The following is a 12,330-nucleotide window of genomic DNA, read 5'->3' as shown; positions in this document are numbered from 1 at the left end:
GACATCACCATTGAAAGACAGATAATTAAAAGAATAATGAAAAGAAACAATCTGCCCCAAAGTGCAAACTTAAGACAGGCAGAATGTCCAAGAAGACAAAAGTCATGCCAACTTGGGAGCCACATCGTTCTAAGTGGGACAATGAAGACACTGAAATGGCTCAAGATTGCCTGTTCCTTCGATCCATCATCAATCAAAAGGGAGGTTGAGGCTGGGAAAGGCAGCTCTCAAGGAGCTGAAAGGATCCTTAAGTGTAAGGATTTGCTACTGCTGACCAATTGGGGAGGGACGATGGCTCAATGGTAGAGCATCTGTTTGGTAAGCAGAAGGTCCCAGGTTCAGTCCCTGGCATCGCCACTAAAAAAAGGGTCCAGGCAAATAGATATGAAAAACCTCCGCTTGAGACCCTGGAGAGTCTCTGCCAGTCTGAGTAGACAGGAGTGACAAGGGGAGGGATGGTGGTTCAGTTGTAGAGCATCTGCTTGGTAAGCAGAAGGTCCCAGGTTCAATCCCCGGCATCTCCAACTAAAAAGGGTCCAGGCAAGTAGGCGTGAAAAACCTCAGCTGGAGACCCCGAAGAGCCATGAATGGGGCTGTGGCTCAGTGGTAGAGCATCTGCTTGGTAAGCAGAAGGTCCCAGGTTCAATCCCTGGCATCTCCAACTAAAAAGGGGCCAGGTAAATAGGCATGAAGAACCTCAGCTTGGGACCCTGGAGAGCCATGAATGGGGCTGTGGCTCAGTGGTAGAGCATCTGCTTGGTAAGCAGAAGGTCCCAGGTTCAATCCCCGGCATCTCCAACTAAAAAGGGTCCAGGCAAGTAGGCGTGAAGAACCTCAGCTTGAGACCCTGGAGAGTCTAAGTAGACAATACTGACTTTCATGGATAAAGGGGGGTCTGATTCAGTACAAGGCAGCTTCATATGTTCAACATCAAGTTATTTCCATGCCAGAGTATTCCTCGTTATGACAGTATGTTTTGGAGGTCATTAATTCACAGAGTTGTCATAAGTCACAAGTGTCTTGACAGCACTTAACACACATGCATTGCACGCAAGCACTTGCAGGCTCAGTCAAATAAAAGAGAGAGAAGTGTCCCTCTAGAAGACAAAGCGATCCCCACCCAATAGCAAAAGCTCTCAAGAATACAGGCCCTCCTGATATTCAAAGAAGTAAACCCCTTGTAGATAAGAAACAAGGCCACAAAAGGTGTTTTTTTCCAGGGCAAAGAGCAGGCATATTCTTGGGATCCTAAAACTGCACACAGCTTTTTTTGGGCGGAGCATTTTTGAACCCCCTTTTCATCACCCCCTATGGTTTGTCAAGCAGACGGATTCAATGACGAGTCGAGGCTGATACAAAGACTACGTTTATTGATAGACCGCTACTTTGGCCCAAGCCTTGGCTTGAGAAGAATGAAACCAATACATTGATACATAAGTTTTAAGATACACTTCAAAGAGATTCCTACAGGGAGGGGAAGCAGGGGAGCGTTCACACATAGGTATCAAAACTACATACATTCCCAGGGCGTTATCAGGCATTCGGCCTTGCATCGCCCAGATGGCGCTTCCTCCCAAAAGAGGATTCATGGGAAGGTGCTGATTGCTTTGGTCTCTGTAATTAACAGTTATAAAACAAAGAGGGGCCAGGAAAGGATAATAAACTAGCAGCATTTGGTTCAGGAACCCATCAGTTATTGATCAGAATTAGTTGTGCTTGACATGGTTCATGTGGTTCTTACATCTGAAAATTTGGGGCTGTATCAACAGAAGCATAGTGTCCAGATCATGTGAAGTGATGGTAGCGCTTGACTCTGCTCTGGTAAGACCTCACCTGGAGAATTGTGTTCAGTTTTGGGCACCACATTTTAAGAAGGACATAGACAAGCTGGAATGGCGACGAAGATGGTGAGGGGTCTGGAGACCAAGTCCTATGAGGAAAGGTTGAAGGAGCTGGGCATGTTTAGCCTGGAAAGGAGGCAGCTGAGAGGTGATAGGATCACCATCTTCAAGTATGGGGAGGGGCGGTGGCTCAGTGGTAGAGCATCTGCTTGGTAAGCAGAAGGTCCCAGGTTCAATTCCTGGCATCTCCAACAAAAAAAAGGGTCCAGGCAAGTAGACGTGAAAAACCTCAGCTTGAGACCCTGGAGAGCCGCTGCCAGTCTGAGTAGACAATACTGACTTTGATGGACCCAGGGTCTGATTCAGTAGAAGGCAGCTTCCTATGTACTTGAAGGGCTGTCCCATAGAGGATGGGGTGGAATTTTTTTCTGTGGCCCCAGAAGGTAGGACCAGAACCAATGGGTTGAAATTAAATCAAAAAGAGTTTCCGGCTCAACACTAGGAAGAACTTCCTGACTATTAGAGTGGTTCCTCAGTGGAACAGGCTTCCTTGGGAGGTGGTGGGTTCTCCTTCCTTGAAGGTTTTTCAACAGAGGCTAGATGGCCATCTGACAGCAATGAAGATCCTGTGAATTTAGGGGGAGGTGTTTGTGAATGTCCTGCATTGTGCAGGGGGTTGGAATAGATGACACTGGAGGTCCCTTCCAACTCTTCTATGATTCTATGAAAAGGACAGCAACATCTAAGGCGTCTCAAATGAGGCCAAGGTCCAGAGCTGCAATCCACGTGTCCCAGCTAAGATGCAGAGCCTACCACTTCTTCGATTCTGGTGAGCTGCCATGTTGGTCTGGAGCAGCAGAAAAGATCTGAGTTCTAATCAGGCATCTTTAAGACTACCAAAGTTTTATTCTGGGCATCAGCGTTCATGTATATATGCACACTTCTTCAGATACTTATACCAGTTTGCATGCACATGAAAGCTTACATACAGAATTAAACTCTGTTGCCAGTTTGGTGTAGTGGTTAAGTGCATGGACTCTTATCTGGGAGTACCAGGTTTGATTCCCCACTCCTCCACTTGCACCTGCTGGAATGGCCTTGGGTTAGCCATAGCTATCACAGAGGTTGTCCTTTAAAGGGCAGCTGCTGTGAGAGCCCTCTCCAGCCCCACCCACCTCACAGGGTGTCTGTTGTGGGGGGAGAAGATATAGGAGATTGTAAGCCGCCCTGAGTCTCTGATTCAGAGAGAAGGGCGGGGTATAAATATGCAATTCTTCTTCTTCTTCTTCTTAAAGGTGTTACTGGACTCAGACTTGCTGCTATCTCTTCTTGTTCACTTTTACAACCGCCCTAAAAAGGCAGACCATGACTGTTCTGGGATGGGCAACCAGACCTGGCAAAGACGATGCAGGGAAGGCAAATTTGTCCCAAGGTACCTTGTGGAAATGCTAACAGCTGTCCAGTGCTTTGCCAGTCTGGTCCACCTGGGCATCTGCCATTCAACAGCAGTGAAACCAGCCACTCTGCAGAACTTTGCTTGCTGCTCACCAGCCAGAAGGGGGGAGGGGTCAAAACAGCCCAGGAAGAGAACTTTCCTCACAAGCACTTTGGGAGTCCTTGCATTGACTTCCACCAGGCTTTTGGATGCGATCTTTAGAAGGACCATTAAACAAGAGTAAATAAGGGAAACTCCCATGCGAGGCTGATTGAGAAAGTCATTTGCAGAGCCCTAGGAAATAATTGCGAAGTTTTCCGGGCGCTTGAAGGAGGGAGCGTGGGGCCGTTTGTCACACCGGCAGCGCCTGCCTGCCCACCATTCATCACGCTTGTCAGGTGTCAGACAGGGAGAAATTTAATTGTGCCTTCCCCCTCCCACCGGGCACCCCATCAGTCACAACACACACTCCATGATGACGGCTAGGAGCACCAGAGCATTGATTGACAAATAGGACAACACCCGCCCCTCCCATCTCCCCCCAACACCTTGTTTTCTTGTTGCCCCCCCCCCCACAAAGCTCACAGACCTCATTATGCCTTCTGAAAGAAGAACAAACTGACACAACAACATCAGAAGACACCTGCTGGATCAGACCAGTAGTCCATCTAGTCCAGCTTCCTGTCTCACTCAGTGGCCAGCCAGTTCCTCTGGAGGGCCAACAACAGGGCAGACAGGTCGAGGGCCTTCCCCTGAGAAGAACCTCAAAAGAACCCTGCTGGGTCAGACCAGGGAGGGTCCATCTAGTCCAGCCTCCTGTCTCATTCAGTGGCCAACCAGTTCATCTGGATAGTCAACTACAGGGCAGAGAGGCCGAGGGCCTTCCCCTGAGAAGAACCTCAGAAGAGCCCTGTTGGGTCAGACCAGGGAGGATCCATCTAGTCCAGCTTCCTGTCTCACTCAGTGGCCAACCAGTTCCTCTGGTAAGTCAACTACATGGCAGAGAGGCCGAGGGCCTTCCCCTGACAAGAACATCAGAAGAGCCCTGCTGGGTCAGACCAGGGAGGGTTCATTTAGTCTAGCATCCTGTCTCACGAAGTGTCCAACCAGTTCATCTAGATAGTTAACAATAGGGCAGAGAGGCTGAGGTCTTCATAAGAACATCAGAAGAGCCCTACTGGAGTAGATTAGTGGTCTATCTAGTCTAGCATCCCATCTCACACAGTGGGCAGCCACTCTGGAGGTCTAACAACAAGGCATAGAGACCAAGGCATTGCCCTGAAGAATATCAGAAGAGCCCTGTTGGATCATACTCATAGTCCATCTAGTCCAGCAACCCATCTCACACAGTGACCAACCAGTTCTTCTGCATAAGAACGTAAGAGAAGTCATGTTGGATCAGGCCAACGGCCCATCCAATCCAACACTCTGAGCAGAGTAAAGCAATACCATCACATCACGTGATCTGGACACTATATTTCTGCTGATACAGCCCAAAATTGCATTTTCCTTTTTAGCCATCACATCATACTGTTGACTCATGTTCAGCGTATGGTCCACTAAGACCCCTAGATCCTTTTCGCACATACTACTAAGACCAGTCTCCCCCATCCTATAACCATGCATTGGATTTTTCCTACCTAAAGGCAGAACTTTACATATATTCCCATTAAAATTCATTTTATTGATTTTAGCCCAGTTTTCCAGCCTGTCAAGGTCATCCTGTATCCTGTTTCTGTGTTCTTCTGTGTTTGCAGCCCCTCCCAATGTAGTATCATCTGCATATTTAATAAGCATTCTCTCTATTCCTTCATCCAAATCATTGATAAAGATGTTGAACAAGACAGGTCCGAGGACAGATCCTTGAGGCACTCCACTTGTCACTCCTTCCCAAGAGGATGAGGAACCATTCACATGCACTCTTTGGGTGCGATCTGACAACCAGTTACAGATCCACCTAACAGTAACAGAATCCAAACCACACTTTACCAACTTGTCAGCAAGGATAGTATGTGGAACCTTATCAAAAGCCTTCCTGAAATCAAGATAAACCATGTCTACAGCATCCCCCTGATTCAGCAAGGTAGTCACTGTCTCAAAAAAAAGAGATCAGGTTAGTCTGACGTGACTTGTTCTTGAGAAACCCATGCTGGCTCTTAGTAATCACATCCATTCTTTCTAAATGTTCCAGGACCGACTGTTTGATGATTTGTTCTAAAACTTTTCCAGGTATAGACGTCAAGCTGACGGGTTGGTAGTTGCCCAGATCGTCTTTTTTCCACTTGTTGAAGATGGGGACAACATTCACCCGCCTCCAATCTTCCGGCACCTCTCCTGTCCTCCAAGAATTCTCAAAAATAACAGCCAGAGCCTCAGAAATTACACCCGCAAGCTCTTTTAGAACCCTTGGATGCTATTCATCTGGCCCTGAGGACTTAGTTTCATTTAAAGAAACTAGGTGTTTATGTACTACCCCTATGCTGACCCTAGGTTGGAACTTCATACCCTCCTTATATGTTCTGTTTTTGCCATGCTGAGCACCGTTCCCCTCAGAAGAGGAGACTGAGGAAAAGTAGGAATTGAGCAGTTCCGCCCTTTCTTCATTACCTGTTACAATTTCACTTTCTTGCCCTCGCAATGGGCCTACCGTGTCCTTGCTCTTTTTCTTACTCAGGAATAAAACATTTTCCCTAGGGCTTCCCATAACCAAGAGAAGTAGGAAAATTCTGAGGTTGCTTTTGTAAGAGCGCTTCTTGGGAAAGGGACAATTCAGGATTCAGAGAGTGGACGACAGAATACAGCTACGGTCATTCTACGGGTCCACCAGTGATGGAGGGCAGGGAATAAGCACAATAGGGCCAAATTAAGGAACCTGCTAAAGCAAACTCCAGAATCAAACTCTCGAACTCCAGAATCAAATACAACGTGTGATTGACCCCTAATGGCAATGAAGCTGCACAGGAAATCTGGACCACGGTTTCAGTCCTACGTACCCAAGAGATGTTTCTCATGACAACCTCTTAGATCACCCAAGGACATCTACTGTAGAAGAAAAAGAGCACCAAGAAGCCCAGAGTGGTCGATCCGCAAGTCTTCCTCTCTCCCAAAACAGTTTCAACTTCTGATTAAGCCCCTCCTGTTTGGGGGTGGGGGGTGGGGAGTGGAAACCAGTTACTGGCTGAGGATAAACCAATGGTTTATTTTAGCAGTATATTTTAAGGAGACATGTTTTTTATGGACATGTTTTATCTCGCAATTTTTTCCCCCTTCTCTCTTGATTGCTTTATAATTAATATTTTTATGTTGCAACATCCTTGTGTTTATAAAGGTTGTTACGCGGTGAGCCGGCTACAGATAGGAGAGGTTATAAATCCGGGGAAATAAAAACGGTAAAATGAAACTGCTGAAGCCAGGATCAACCGGTCTGACTGACCTCCAAAGGAGGGGGCGGATCCTGCATTGCTCCAGAAACCCTCACCACCCCCATACCTGTGACATCACCTTTCCCCCATCTCACCCTCACAAGCTTCATCTGGGGGCAGCAGCTCAGAGGAGCAGAGCTCCTCTAAGTTTTATTGTGCTGTTTCTTTCTTACAAGAGCCCCGTGGCGCAGCAGAGCGTTAAAGCTGCTGTACTGCAGTCCTAAGCTCTGCTCACGATCTGAGTTCGATCCCTGGTGGAAGCTGGGTTTTCAGGTAGCCGGCTCGAGGTTGACTCAGCCTTCCATCCTTCCGAGGTCAGTAAAATGAGTCGCCAGCTTGCTGGGGGGAAAGTGTAGATGACTGGGGAAGGCAACGGCAAACCACCCTGTAAAACGTCCGCCGTGAAAACGTTGTGAAAGCAACGTCACCCCAGAGTCGGAAACGACTGGTGCTTGCACAGGGGACCTTTCCTTTCCTTCTTTCTTACCCCTCCCCCCAAAAAACCCACTTGCTTCTGGGCTCCATTGTCAAGCTGTAATTCTGGAATCTGGAATTTTGCTGAACTATTAAGTTTTGACAAACTTTCTAAGATTTTCCCTAAAAAAGAAAAAAGGGAAACAACCAAAACATATAAAGCAGACAAACGGAAATTCCATCCTGCCACTGTGGCCGCCTAGGAGAAAGCAATTTTAAAAATATAGAATTCTAGAGTTGGAAGGGACCTCACCTGGAGTCTTGTGTTCAGTTTTGGGCACCACAATTTAAGAAGTATATAGACAAGCTGGAACGGGTCCAGAGGAGGGCGATGAAGATGGTGAGGGGTCTGGAGACCAAGTCCTATGAAGAAAGGTTGAAGGAGCTGGGCATGTTTAGCCTGGAGAGGAGGCGGCTGAGAGGTAATATGATCACCATCTTCAAGTACTTTGTCCATGGGGTCACAGAGTCAGACTCGACTCTGCGACTGAACAACAACAAAAATAAATCTCATATCTTCTTCTTGGCTAAAGTTGGGCCATTTCTCCCTTTTGGAGAGACCAGAATGGGCTCCATCCAATCTATCTGATCCATAGACAGGCTGGACCTGTTGCCTCTATAGTGCATGCTTTTTAATCCCACCGTCTCTCTAAAGAGATTAGGGGAATTGTCATCATTCTCTCCAGGAAGATGTGGGTGAGTGTTGCAGTGGGCAACTCAGCATGCCTGGACATTGGGTGGTTCCTAAATGTGTCTTGGTCTGATCTCCTTGAACTAGTGTCCAGATCACGTGAAGTGATGGTATCGCTTTACTCTGCTCTGGTAAGACCTCACCTGGAATATTGCATTCAGTTTTGGGCACCACAATTTAAGAAGTATATAGACAAGCTGGAACGGGTCCAGAGGAGGGCGACGAAGATGGTGAGGGGTCTGGAGACCAAGTCCTATGAAGAAAGGTTGAAGGAGCTGGACATGTTTAGCCTGGAGAGGAGGCAGCTGAGAGGTAATATGATCACCATCTTCAAGTACTTGAACGGCTGTCATCTAGAGGATGGTGTGGAATTGTTTTCTGTGGCCTGGAAGGTAGGACCAGAACCAACTGGTTGAAATTAAATCAAAAGAGTTTCCGGCTCAACACTGGGAAGAACTTCCTGACCATTAGAGTGGTTCCTCAGTGGAACAGGCTTCCTCCTTGGGAGGTCGTCGGCTCTCTTTCCTTGGAAGTTTTCAAACAGAGGTTAGATGGCCATCTGACAGCAATGAGGATCCTGTGAATTTAGGGGAAGGTATTTGTGAATTTAGGGGGAGGTATTTGAGAGGACAGCTATGGTGAACCTGGGCAGTATAATAAAAACTAGAGACATCACCCTGCCAACAAAAGTTCATATAGTCAAAGCGATGGTATTCCCAGTAGTAACATATGGCTGTGAGAGCTGAACCATAAGGAAGGCCGAGCGCAGAAGAATAGATGCTTTGGAGATGTGGTGGAGAAGACTCTTGAAAGTCCCTTGGACTGCAAGAAGATCAAATCAGCCAGTCCTAAGGGAAATCAACCCAGACTGTTCTCTGGAAGGTCAGATGCTGAAGCTGAAGCTCAAATACTTTGGCCACCAAATGAGAAGGGAGCATTCAATGGAAAAGATCCTGATGCTGGGGAAGACAGAAGGCAAAAGAAGAAGGGGACAGCAAAAGAGGAGACGGCTGGACAGCATTACTGATGTAACAAACACAAATTTGAGCAGACTTCAGAGGATGGTGAAAGACAGGAGGGCCTGGCGTGACTTTGTCCATGGGGTCGCAAAGAGTTGGACTCGACTGTGCGACTGAACAACAAGAATTTGTAAGTTTCCTGCATTGTGCAGGGGGTTGGACTAGATGACCCTGAAGGTCCCTTCCAACTCTATGATTCTAATATGCCTAAAAGCTGCCCTCTGACCTCTCCTTTCCCTTTGTCCTCTCCCTCTTCACATACGGCCATCCCTGTGTGTGTGAGGGGGGCGGTATTTGTGCACTTCCCGCATTGTGCAGGGGGTTGGACTAGATGACCCTGGAGGTCCCTTCCAACTCTAGGATTCTGTGAAACACTGCCCCCCACCCTAGCATGTCCCCAAGCAGCTGAGAGCGATCCACACCGTCACCCTGCTCCCTGCCACTGCAATAACCATTTTTGATGAAATTGCTGAGTGAGGCTGAGATGAGTCAGGGAGCAGAGCATGACTCTGAGAGGGGATGATCGCACATGGTCAGGCTGTTCCCAGAAAGGCCTTGAGTCACAGGGCTGCAGGCTCCAGAGGATGCTGGGCGGGGGTGGGGGGGGGGAGGAAGCAGAACTAGAAGCTAGAGCAAGTTTGGTGTAGTGGTTAAGTGTGTGGACACTTATCTGGGAGAACCGGGTTTGATTCCCCACTCCTCCACTTGCACCTGCTAGCATGGCCTTGGGTCAGCCATAGCTCTGGCAGAAGTTGTCCTTGAAAGGGCAGCTGCTGTGAGAGCCCTCTCCAGCCCCACCCACCTCACAGGGTGTCTGTTGTGGGGGAGGAAGGGAAAGGAGATTGTGAGCCGCTCTGAGACTCTTCGGAGTGGAGGGTGGGATATAAATCCAATATCTTCATCTACCTCACAGGGTGCCTGTTGTGGGGGAGAAAGGGAAAGGAGATTGTGAGCCGCTCTGAGACTCTTCGGAGTGGAGGGTGGGATATAAATCCAATATCTTCATCTACCTCACAGGGTGTCTGTTGTGGGGGAGGAAGGGAAAGGAGATTGTGAGCCGCTCTGAGACTCTTCAGACTGGAGGGTGGGATATAAATCCAATATCTTCCTCTACCTCACAGGGTGTCTGTTGTGGGGGAGGAAGGGAAAGGTGATTGTGAGCCGCTCTGAGACTCTTCGGAGTGGAGGGCGGGATATAAATCCAATATCATCTTCTTCTTCTTCATCCTGGGCAGCTTTTTCACACTTTGCTCCTCCCAGCCAAGAAGGGCAGGGGGATGCAAGAGAGCCAAAGACCAGGGTCCCTTCCTCGGCCTGCTCACAGGCACGACACAGCCTCTGAGGACCAGTTTTGGAGCTCAGGGGTGTGAGACCATCCACAGGTGCTAAGGTTGCAATTCAAGAAGTATCTGGGGATTTTGAGGGTGGAGCCAGGAGACGTTGGGTTTGGAGTCAGGAGCAAGGTTGCGACGAGCAGAATTGAAACCCGAAGGGAGTTCCGGCCATCACATTTAAAGGGACCGCATCACATTTAGAGGGCCAGTTTGATGTAGTGGTTAAGTATACTGACTCTTATCTAGGAGAACCGGGTTTGATTCCCCACTCCTCCCCTTGCAGCTGCTGGAATGGCCTTGGGTCAGCCATAGTGGTTAAGTGTACAGACTCTTATCTGGGAGAACCAGGTTTGATTCCCCACTCCTTCACTTGCACCTGCTGGAATGGCCTTGGGTCAGCCATAGCTCTGGCAGAGGTTGTCCTTGAAAGGGCAGCTGCTGTGAGAGCCCTTTCAGCCCCACCCACCTCACAGGGTGTCTGTTGTGGGGGAGAAAGATATAGGAGATTGTGAGCCGCTCTGAGACTCTGAGATTTGGAGTGGACGGCGGGATATAGATCCAAGATCATCATCTTCTAAATGTCTTCCCTCCATTGGAAATAATGAAAGACAGGGGCACCTTCTTTGGGGGCTCATAGAATTGGACTCCTTGGTCCAATCCATTTGAAACTTGGGAGGGTATTTTGGGGAGAGGCACTGGGTGCTAAGCTGAAAATTTGGTGCCTTTACCTCAAACAGCAGCTCTCCCCAGATACCTGCAGATCAATTCTCCATTATCTCTTAGAGCAGGGCTGGCCAACGTTAGCTCTCCAGATGTTTTTTGCCTACAACTCCCGTCAGCCCTGGCCATTGGCCATGCTGACTGGGGCTGATGGGAGTTGTAGGCAAAAAACATCTGGAGAGCTACCGTAGCTCCCCCTGCCCTAGAGGAATTGGTCTCCGTGGAGAATAATGAGTTCCCAGCGGACATTTTCCCCGCCCCCACGTTCTGATGACCCTGAAGCAGGGTAGGGCCTCCAAACCAGGGGATCCCCTGCCCCCACCTGGGGATTGGCAACCCTACCAGGTGCTGCTCTCTCTCTCTCTCTCTCTCTCTCTCTTCCCCCCTCTCATCTGCAAGACCTTTGGTTTATGGCGACTCATGATATATATTCAGAGTTGTCAACCCGCCTGGAGAGAAATGCTCTGTCCTTTTAGCAGAGGCTTAATGGAATGTTATTTACCAGGTGATGTGATTTACCTCCATGTCAAGAAATGCTCTTGCCACCCCATGTCCACACATCAGGCCTCTATTAAAAGGACAGGACTTTTCCCTGCCAAGCAAGATACCCCTGTATAAATCGATGGTGCCGTCCCATTTGGAGTGCTGTGTGCAGTTCTGGTCGCCGCAGCTCAAAAAAGATATTATAGCATTGGAGAAAGTGCAGAAAAGGGCAACTAGAATGATTAAAGGTTTGGAGCACTTTCCCCATGAAGAAAGGTTGAAACGCTTGGGGCTCTTTAGACTGGGGAAACGTCGACTGCGGGGTGACATGATAGAGGTTTACAAGATTATGCATGGGATGGAGAAGGTAGAGAAAGAAGTACTTTTCTCCCTTTCTCACAATACAAGACCTCGTGGGCATTCAATGGAATTGCTGAGCAGTAGGGTTAGAACAGATAAAAGGAAGTACTTCTTTACACAAAGGGTGATTAACATGTGGAATTCACTGCCACAGGAGGTGGTGGCGGCTACAAGCATAGCCATCTTCAAGGATTGGATAAAAATATGGAGCAGAGGTCCATCAGTGGCTATTAGCCACAGTGTGTATGTATAATTTTTTTTTTTGGCCACTGTGTGACACAGAGTGTTGAACTGGATGGGCCATTGGCCTGATCCAACATGGCTCCTCTTATGTTTTTATGTGACACAGAGTGTTGAACTGGATGGGCCATTGGCCTGATCCAACATGGCTCCTCTTATGTTTTTATGTGACACAGAGTGTTGGACTGGATGGGCCATTGGCCTGATCCAACATGGCTTCTCTTATGTTCTTATGTGACACAGAGTGCTGGACTGGATGGGCCATTGGCCTGATCCAACAGGGCTTCTCTTATGTTCTTATGTGACTCAGA

The 12,330-nt window shown here is 48.3% G+C and overlaps 1 protein-coding gene and 1 non-coding gene across 2 annotated transcripts in view; one reads left to right on the top strand and one right to left on the bottom strand.

Annotated features, from left to right (window-relative positions):
* Nucleotides 1–12,330, bottom strand: part of CNTFR (ciliary neurotrophic factor receptor) — a 761,181-nt gene that overhangs the window by 572,045 nt on the left and 176,806 nt on the right. The gene's annotated exons all lie outside the window — the stretch shown is intronic.
* On the top strand, nt 590–661 carry TRNAT-GGU (transfer RNA threonine (anticodon GGU)). The gene has a single exon. It is a non-coding gene; the product is annotated as a tRNA-Thr (tRNA).

The sequence above is a fragment of the Heteronotia binoei genome, chromosome 4, assembly GCF_032191835.1.
Source record: "Heteronotia binoei isolate CCM8104 ecotype False Entrance Well chromosome 4, APGP_CSIRO_Hbin_v1, whole genome shotgun sequence".
Lineage (NCBI taxonomy): Eukaryota > Metazoa > Chordata > Lepidosauria > Squamata > Gekkonidae > Heteronotia > Heteronotia binoei.
Note: the sequence above shows the minus strand (reverse complement) of the source record. Positions and strands in the feature narration are given on the sequence as shown.